An 8483-nucleotide genomic window follows, 5' to 3' on the forward strand; every position below is an offset into this window, starting at 1 on the left:
TGTGCCAGCAGCTCTGCCTGGTGCAGCCCAGAAGGCTGGTTGTCACCACTGCAGGAGTGAACTGATTTTTCCCAGGATTCCAGGGAAATCCAGGGGGAAACAACTTTTTCCCAGGAAATATTTTTCTGCCAAGTTGTTTTCCAGCAGTTGCTGGACTTCATGAACTTTGTATTCATTTGCATTCACTTCTCCAGCCTGTCCAGGTCTCCTTGAATGGCAACATAGCCCTCTGCTCTGTAGCTGATCTTTGTGGGTTTGTATCACCTGCAAACTGCTGGGGGTTCATTGCCCTGGTCATTAGCAAAGATGTTGAACAGTACTGGCCCTATGATCAACCCTGATTGTCCCACTAGGAACTGGCCTCCAGCTGGACATCATGGTGCTGATCATGATCCCCTGGCCCCCACTGTTGAACCAGTGCATTAAGTTTGGGTTTCCCTTAGTAAATCTATGCTGAATACTCACAAGCACCTTCTTGTTCTTTGTATGTTTGGGAATGTTTTGTCTCATCACCTTCCCAAGGTTTGTGGTGAGGCTGGCTGTCCTGCAGCTTTCCTCATCCTCCTCCTTGCTGTTCCTGAAGACAGGAGTGATGTTCAAACCTCAGGATCACCACCACCATTCACAGGGCATTGAGAGTAGCCTCTCTCTGACAGCTTCCAGCTCTCCTCACATCCAGGAATGCATCCCTGCAGCTCCCATGAAGTCCTGTATGCCCACATTGTTTAAATGTGTTCCCCAACCTGGTGATCCTCTGTTGAAGGACTGAGTTCTGATCTGTGGGGTTCAGCACCACTGAATATTGTTGTTCCACCTATTACCAAATGAGCCTTTGCAAAACATGAACCCATGCCACAGTAACCTGGTTTTCAGGGTGGGGAAGGATTTTGACTCCTGCCTTCTGTGCCAGCAGCTGTGCTGGGAGTCCAGCCCTTCCCCCTCCAGCAGGCAGGGGCTTGCCCAGCACCCAGCTCCCTGCCCATCCATGCAAGAGCTTTGATGCCATCTGAGACACAGCAGCTTCCCCTGGCAGCCAATGCCCTTCTGGCTTCCACATCTCCTTCTAGGTGGATGGACAGCACAGTGGTTCAGGCAACTCTGACTGGAGCCCTGAGGTCAGCCCTGCAGTCCAGATCTGAAGATTTGTGCTGGGTTACACATTTCCAGGAATGGAGGACCCTGGGCTAGGTGAAGAGTGTTGGCTGAGCTGAGAGGGGACATGATTAACACAGCAATGGCTGCACTCCTGCACGTACACCAGAGGTGGGGCAGGCTGTGAGTCAGTCCCTTTATAAAAATCTGTGCAGCCATTGTGCAGTGATCTCCCCTACAGCACAGAATCACAGACCTCCAAGATTACCAAATCCAACCTTTGACTGAACACGACCATGTCAACTAGACCATGTCACTGAGTTCCACATCCAGTCTTTTCTTAAACATCTCCAGGAATGGTGACTCCACCACCTCTCTGGGCAGCCCATTCCAATGTTCCATCATCCACTCTTTGAAGAAATTCCTGCTGATGTCCAAGACCTGAACCTCTCCAGGCATAGCTTGAGACTTGATGCAGCTTGAGCAGGGACACCTCTCAAAGTCATTCATCAGGATTGAGATCCCTTACCCAGCACCTAATATTCCCAGTAAGGTAAGTGACAGCTTTCCTTTGGCCCTGAGTTATACTGTATTCTAGTGACATTATCCAAGTGTTGTTACAAGTGTAAGAAGTAGCAGTGTATCACTGTGTGAATCATCATTTAAGTCATCATCAAGTCACAAATTCAGCTGCTGCCCTGTGATGGAGTTGACTTTGGCTGGAGGCCAGGTGCCCATCGAGCTTCTCTCTCATTCCCTTCCTCAGTTGGAAAGGGAAAGAAAATAAGATGGAAAATGATCTATAGCTTGAGATAAGTCCGTTTACCAAGGCAAAAGCAGAAATTTGCATATGCGCAAGCAAAGAAAAGAAAAAATAAAATTATTCTCTACTTCCCACCAGCTGCTTCCCAGGAAGCAGGGCCTCAGCAACAGAGCAGTTGCTACAGAAGGCAAACATTGCAAAAAACAAATGCTCCCTCTTCCTCCTCTTTTCATAGCTTTTCTATCTGAGCTGATGTCATACAGTATGGAATACCCCTCTGGTCAGCCTGAGTCAGCTGTCCTAGCTGTGTGCCCTCCCGGGATCTGGCCCACCTCCAGCCCCTTGATGGGCAGGGAATGTTGGAGAGGCAGTGCTGGTGCTGTGCCAGCCCTGCTCAGCATGAGCCAAAACTCTGGGGTGTTATCAGCACCTTTCAGCTGCCAATGCAGAGCACAGCCCTGTGAGGGCTGCTGGGGGGAGAATTACCTTCATCTCAGCCAGACCCAATACGTACCCAATCACCCTTTGATTACCATTTGATTTTCATTCAGATATCAATTAATCACCATTTGTTTATGGTTTGATCACTAATAAAAGCCTTTTAGTTAATCCCACTATGATTGCTCTTAATGACTCACCTTTGAAGCCAGATAAGCAAATGGAGCTGTAGAGCAAAAGAAAGGGAGCACCACAGTTAGACAGCACAAAAAAAAAAAAAAAAAAAAAAAAAGGGAGAGAAAGAGAAAGGAGAAGGTGAGAAGGTGAAACTGGTGAGGTGGGAAGTCAGGTGTCACCCAGCATGTATTTCATGTATTTCCATTTTAACAGGTAGGAAAACAAAGAGCAACAGTGGGAGAGTATGAGTTGCTGTCACACTGTCTTTTCTCTATTTCAATTCATTTTTAAGCTTTTCATTTAGAAAGCTCTAAACTTTCCCCAAACGACTACAAATATCCCATTCCCACAGTAGTACAGTTTCCTAAAGATGGCTAAATTGAAACACACATAAAAATCTTAATGCATTAAGACTTAAATTTCTAATGCAATTATTTATTATGAAGCTTCAAATTTTAAGTCCTGTTTATGAGTTACATGGAGCCCTGGCAGGAGCAGCTACAAGGGGCATTCACTGGCAGTGCACATTACACTGCTGGGACTCAGCAAGCAGAAAAATCAGCAAGCAGAAATTAATAATGATATTAATAATCAATTAACATAAATACATACATAAATAAATATAAAAACCAATAATGGTATTAAGGAAATTATATATTAAGGAAAACTAAGGTTCACAGACAGACCAGAAAAAAACTCTGGAAAAATAATTATAATTGGTTTCTGCATCTGAAACATCACCAGGAATCTTTCCTGTGCTCTAGATCATCACAGGATTCCTCAGAAGGGATTATATTCCTGCATTTCTTCTTCTGTATTGCACCCACAGTCTTAATTAATAATGATTTATGAAGACCTGACTGAGCTAACCTGCTTTGGGGTGTATCCACGATGCCTGAGTAAACCAGCTTTCCACCCTGGAAGCTACCATATCTCATGCCTCATCTGGGTTAGGAAGTGCAAGGAATCTCTTTCACTCAAAGCAGATACAAACAGACCAATACATAGTGTGCCACAGAAGTTAAAATGCAATTAATGCCAATTTTAATTATGATGTTTAATTCCTGTGACTCTTCAGCTGAAACTAGAAAAATTAATATTTAGAACAATTATATAGGTGTGACTCTAGCAGACAGCAATTAATTATGCATATGATTAGTCTCATCTGTCAGTAATTAAAATAAGTAGAGATCCATGAAAACAAGGCTTCCAGTCTTCAAAATGTGTACTCTTAAAAAAATAACAGCAAATAAGGCAACGCAAATACAGTGTTATACAAATTAAGTAACATAAAACAACATTCTCCATCTTCAAATTCTCCATCTATAAATTTTTTTTGTAATCATTTAAAAACTAAGTTCTGTCTCCCACTGAAGCAGGGACTGGGGAATAATTTGACTATTTTGTGCTCCTGCAGTCACTGCTCTGGCTGTCAGTGGTGGCAGGAGCCCTCCTAGGAAGGGTTGCTGCTGCCCAGAATCCAGAGCTGCCACAGCTGTACCTCACCCTACAGCCAGCTCCACTGTGAGCTACCTCAGCACTGATGGGAATTAACACCAAGTTACCAGTAGTATGTTTAAAATACAACTCTCAGTTCACATTCCAGCATGTAACACAAGGCCCAGTATATTGCATTTACTGGAAAGTTTGGCAGTGGCAGTGGTATCTGAGCACCATTATCCATTGCTCAGCTGGTTAACCAGGCCCAGGAAAGCTCTTAGCTGGCTTGAGGCAGTTCTGGAAGCCTTACACCCACTTCTGCCCAGGGGATGCCTGTTTTATTTAGCTTGCAAGTTAACTGGGAATGTGAAAAGCCATTCTAGGGAGAGGAGGAGTCTTGGGAAAACTTGTGTCTCCATTGTGCTGGGTTTGGCTGGTGTAGGGTTAATTTTAATACAAAAATCTCTATTATCACCCTCCCAGATGTCAAAATCAATGTGCCCCAGAGACGTCTACACAGGATTAAAGATTGTGATGCCTCAAACTTCTCACTGGCTGAATCACACAGGCCTATAAAGCTGATGTTATACACTAGGCCAATGCAAATACAGTCTCATTTCTGCATGCTTGTGTCTTTTAAACCTTGTCCTTCTTTGAATACCACATCCATCTCTATTTAACATTTAGAAAATAAGCACCTTCACCAAATACAGACATAATAAATAATGCATTTAATAAATTCCAAGTAATAAATAAGCTGTTCCTTAAAAGCAGAGTCTAGGGATATTTTGAAGCTGTGCAGCTCCCCACAGTGTTGTTCCAGGGCATCAAAAGTGTCTTCTTAGCAACTTTGAGCAGTGATGACTGGTAATGTAGAAACTTAAGAGGAGAAATGCCTCCCTGTCCCAGGCTTTAATTTATCTGGTTATAAAGATGGTATGTGACAAATACAGGAGCTGATAGGTGAATGAAAACAGCCAAGTCTGACACTGCAGAAAATTTCTTGGAAGCATGGAAGAATCTAGATGACACACACACACACCATTTGAGAACAGAAAAGGCAGAAAAGCCTTCAAACCTTGAAAAAAATAACAAACTGTCAGGCCAACAGATTTATTACAGGTCTGCAAGTGAGTTGGGTACAAAGGACTGAACCAAGATTCTCACCCTAAGTGTATAAGTACTGTCTTAACTCTGCAGTAAAGAGATTCATTTTGTTCTCGTTTTCATACGCTACAGACAGGCACCGTGTGCAGGCATGTATGGTGTAGAATGATGCTGATGTGATCTGACACATGAAAACAAGAAAGCTCTGACTTAATTATCCCAAGCTGGGCTTGCACATAACATCTATATGCACTGTTTCCAGATGTCAGTTGCAGGAGAAACTAGCCTGTATGGGATAGAAAATGTAGTCACCAAATGCATTATAGAGAGACAGGCAGCTCCATGTATGCTTTACAACAACCAGCAAGTGCCCTTTGTGTACAAAGGTGTGCTGCTTTTGGCTGGGGTAGGGGTAATTCATTTCCCAGTGGCTGGTCTGAGGCTGTGTTTCGGATTTGTGCTGTACACAAGGTTGGTAATATAGAGATGTTTTTGTTATTGCTGAGCAGGGCTTTGCACAGAGCCAAGGCCTTTTCTGTTTTTCCTGTGGCCACACCGGTAAGGAAGCTGGGTGTGTTGGGGGAGCGTGGGAGGAGACACAGCCAGGACAGGTGACCCAACTGACCAAGGGGATATTCCAAGCCATATGACATCATTCTCAGTATATAAAGTGGGGGAAAGAAGGAGGAAGAAGGGGATGTTTGGAGTGATGGTGTTTGGTCTTCCCAGTCACTGTTACATGTGATACATCTGTTCTCCCAGAGATGGCTGAACACTTGCCTGCCTGTGGGAAACCATGAATTAACTCTTTGCTTTGCTTGCGTGCATGGCTTTTACTTTCCCTATTAAGCTCTGTCGCAACCCATGAGTCTTCTGGCTTTTACTCTTCCAGTCATCTCCCTGATCTCACTGGTGGAAGAGTGAGTGAGCAGCTGCCTGGGGCTTGGCTTGGTTAAACCAGTACAGTAGGGAACCACAGTAAGTAACACCCAGTTTCCACACCCCTGTAAATACCAGTGGTTGCCGAGCTACTGTATGGCCAAACACGAGCTTCCACTTTGCAGCTCACTTTTGGCACAGAAAAACTCAGCTACTGGATGTGATTCCTGCCTGGTGGGGTCAGTAGAGATGAAGACCCTGGAGCAGAATGCTGTATAGGCAGCATTAGTCAGGAATGTTTTCTAGCATCAGAAAAGATACCAGGGAGCACAACTGACCCCCAGCATCCCAAGAGAGCCTGTTGCTAGCCAAAATCTGTGCACATCCACCACAATCCCATAATAGCAACCAATTTCTTGTTACCAATGTCCTCCTCTGCAAGAGTTTCCTCCAGCAAACACAAGAGCAAAGCACTTGATAAAATGACCACTGTTCTGGCACAGGAAATGCAGGGGCAGCAAATAGATTCAGTCACAAGGAAGGTGGTAAAGCTTTGTAACTTTAAATCTTACTAGCAGGGCTTTATTTATGTTGAAATATAGATGAAGGGTATGTTTATGCCATACATTAAAAGTATTTGAACCAATGTTCAGCACTGTGCCCAGGAGCCCCACATCAACCTTTGGGTCCAGGATCTTGATTCACAACAGCATAAAACATGTCAGGACCCATCCTTTGGTGCAGCATGGCCCACACTCAAAATGCAGCAGCCTGGTTCACCCAGTGCTGGCAATAATCCCTCCTCCAAGCTATTCCCCTTTCCCTGAAGTCACACCCAGGAAGAGCCTGTGCCAAGCCCATCATAGGCAAAGCACCACCAGTGAGGGACAGGGGCAACCATTGTCATTGAGTGTCTCCCAGTGTAGGTGAAGCTAACAATCCATGGCAGGGACCATGGACACTTACCCCTCTGCAAGCTTCCCCTGCCTGTCCTGCCCTAAGGAATGCAGCCTCATAGCCTAGAAGCACTCATGAAGTCAAACTCACACCACCAGCACTGCCGTGAGTGCACCGACACCACTAGAAGTCAATGCTTGTACGTACAATTCTGTACCTTTACTAGGCAAGACAATTTTTCAGGACCATATTAAGTATCAGCCCCTATATCAGGGCTATCAGAAATCACATCAGCGAAGAGTGTTAAGATGTCCTTGCCTCAATGGAGGATGTGAATCTGCATCTGAAAGAAACCAGCTGCATCACAGAAACCTGAAAAAGCTGTAGTTACATAAGAATGGCTCACAGGTAAACAAAGGTGTTGAGCCAAAGAAAACTTATATGTTCCCATTAAAAAACAAATTAGCCACTCTAATAGCATAGGTGGAGCCATCTAAAACTGGATGAGTATTCAACACACCCCACTGGGGCTTCTCAAGACCTGCTGACTCCCCGTGTTCTATTGCCTTAACCAGAGTTCTTCAGTGTTTGACACATAGTTCTGCCATTTGTCACTGCTGGATTGGTAACCTGTACTTGAACGTGGTTTTAAGCTCTAAGACCTGGATGCAATACCAGAAGTCCCTTCTGCCATGGCCCTTCACTATCTCTACCTTCTGAAAATGATACTGGCAAAGGCCAAACACTTCACTCTGCATCTTCTCTTGACTTTGCCTGAAGATCCTGCTCTGGCATGCACCAGTCAGTGCAAAGACCCATTTCAAGCAGAATTATCATTTGTTTGCTTTAGCCCTTCACTAACAATTTCCAACATCCTGTTTACCTTTTTATCTGGTACTGCTGACTGGGTAGAAGCATGGAGAGGACCAGTCATGGTGATTCCAGGACACTCTCAGTTGGGTTCCACCATAATCACTGGTATTGGACAGCAGCACAAACACCTGTGTGACCAGGTGGATGATGTGCTCAGCCTGGTGGCACAGCTAAAGAGAGGAAGCAGGATGGTTAAGGAGCATCATGGAGTCTGAGAAGGACACAGACTGGTAGAACCTGCCTCCCTGAGACAGGAGCAACCACCAGAAAAAAAATATGATGAAGGGTCTCCTCTATCTTCCCCCCAGCAGGCAGAAAAAAGTAGCTCCAAAGAAAGGAGTAAATGGATAAAAAGTCCTCACTTGGGCAGCAGATTAAATCCCTCCCTGTCCACCTCACTCTCCCATGTGCCTCTGTACAGTATGTTTGAGGCTCTGGATGTAGAATGCCAGACAACACGTGATGAGGATGAAGGTCCAGTTACACCAGAGATGTTGACAGGGTCAGAAAGGCCTAAACAAGACATCACAACAATCTCTGTGAAGGAGAAAAGATGGGTTGTAGTTGTGACTCCTTTCTAAGAGGAACAGAGTCTAATATGCTGGATATTTGCTCCTCTTAGGAAAGCCTCCCTGGGGTCCAGGTTCAGGACAACTTTAGCAAACGCCATGGCCTAGCTCTACTACCCATTACTGGTCTTCCATATGGGTGGCAGTGGAGCAGCATCCCTGAGAAAATAACTGCAGTCAGGGACTACAGAACACAGCTTCAAATTCTGCCCTGCAGTTCTTCTCTGGGGCAGAACTGGTGGGCCACA

The sequence above is a fragment of the Oenanthe melanoleuca genome, chromosome 2 (assembly GCF_029582105.1).
Source record: "Oenanthe melanoleuca isolate GR-GAL-2019-014 chromosome 2, OMel1.0, whole genome shotgun sequence".
Classification (NCBI taxonomy): Eukaryota; Metazoa; Chordata; class Aves; order Passeriformes; family Muscicapidae; genus Oenanthe; species Oenanthe melanoleuca.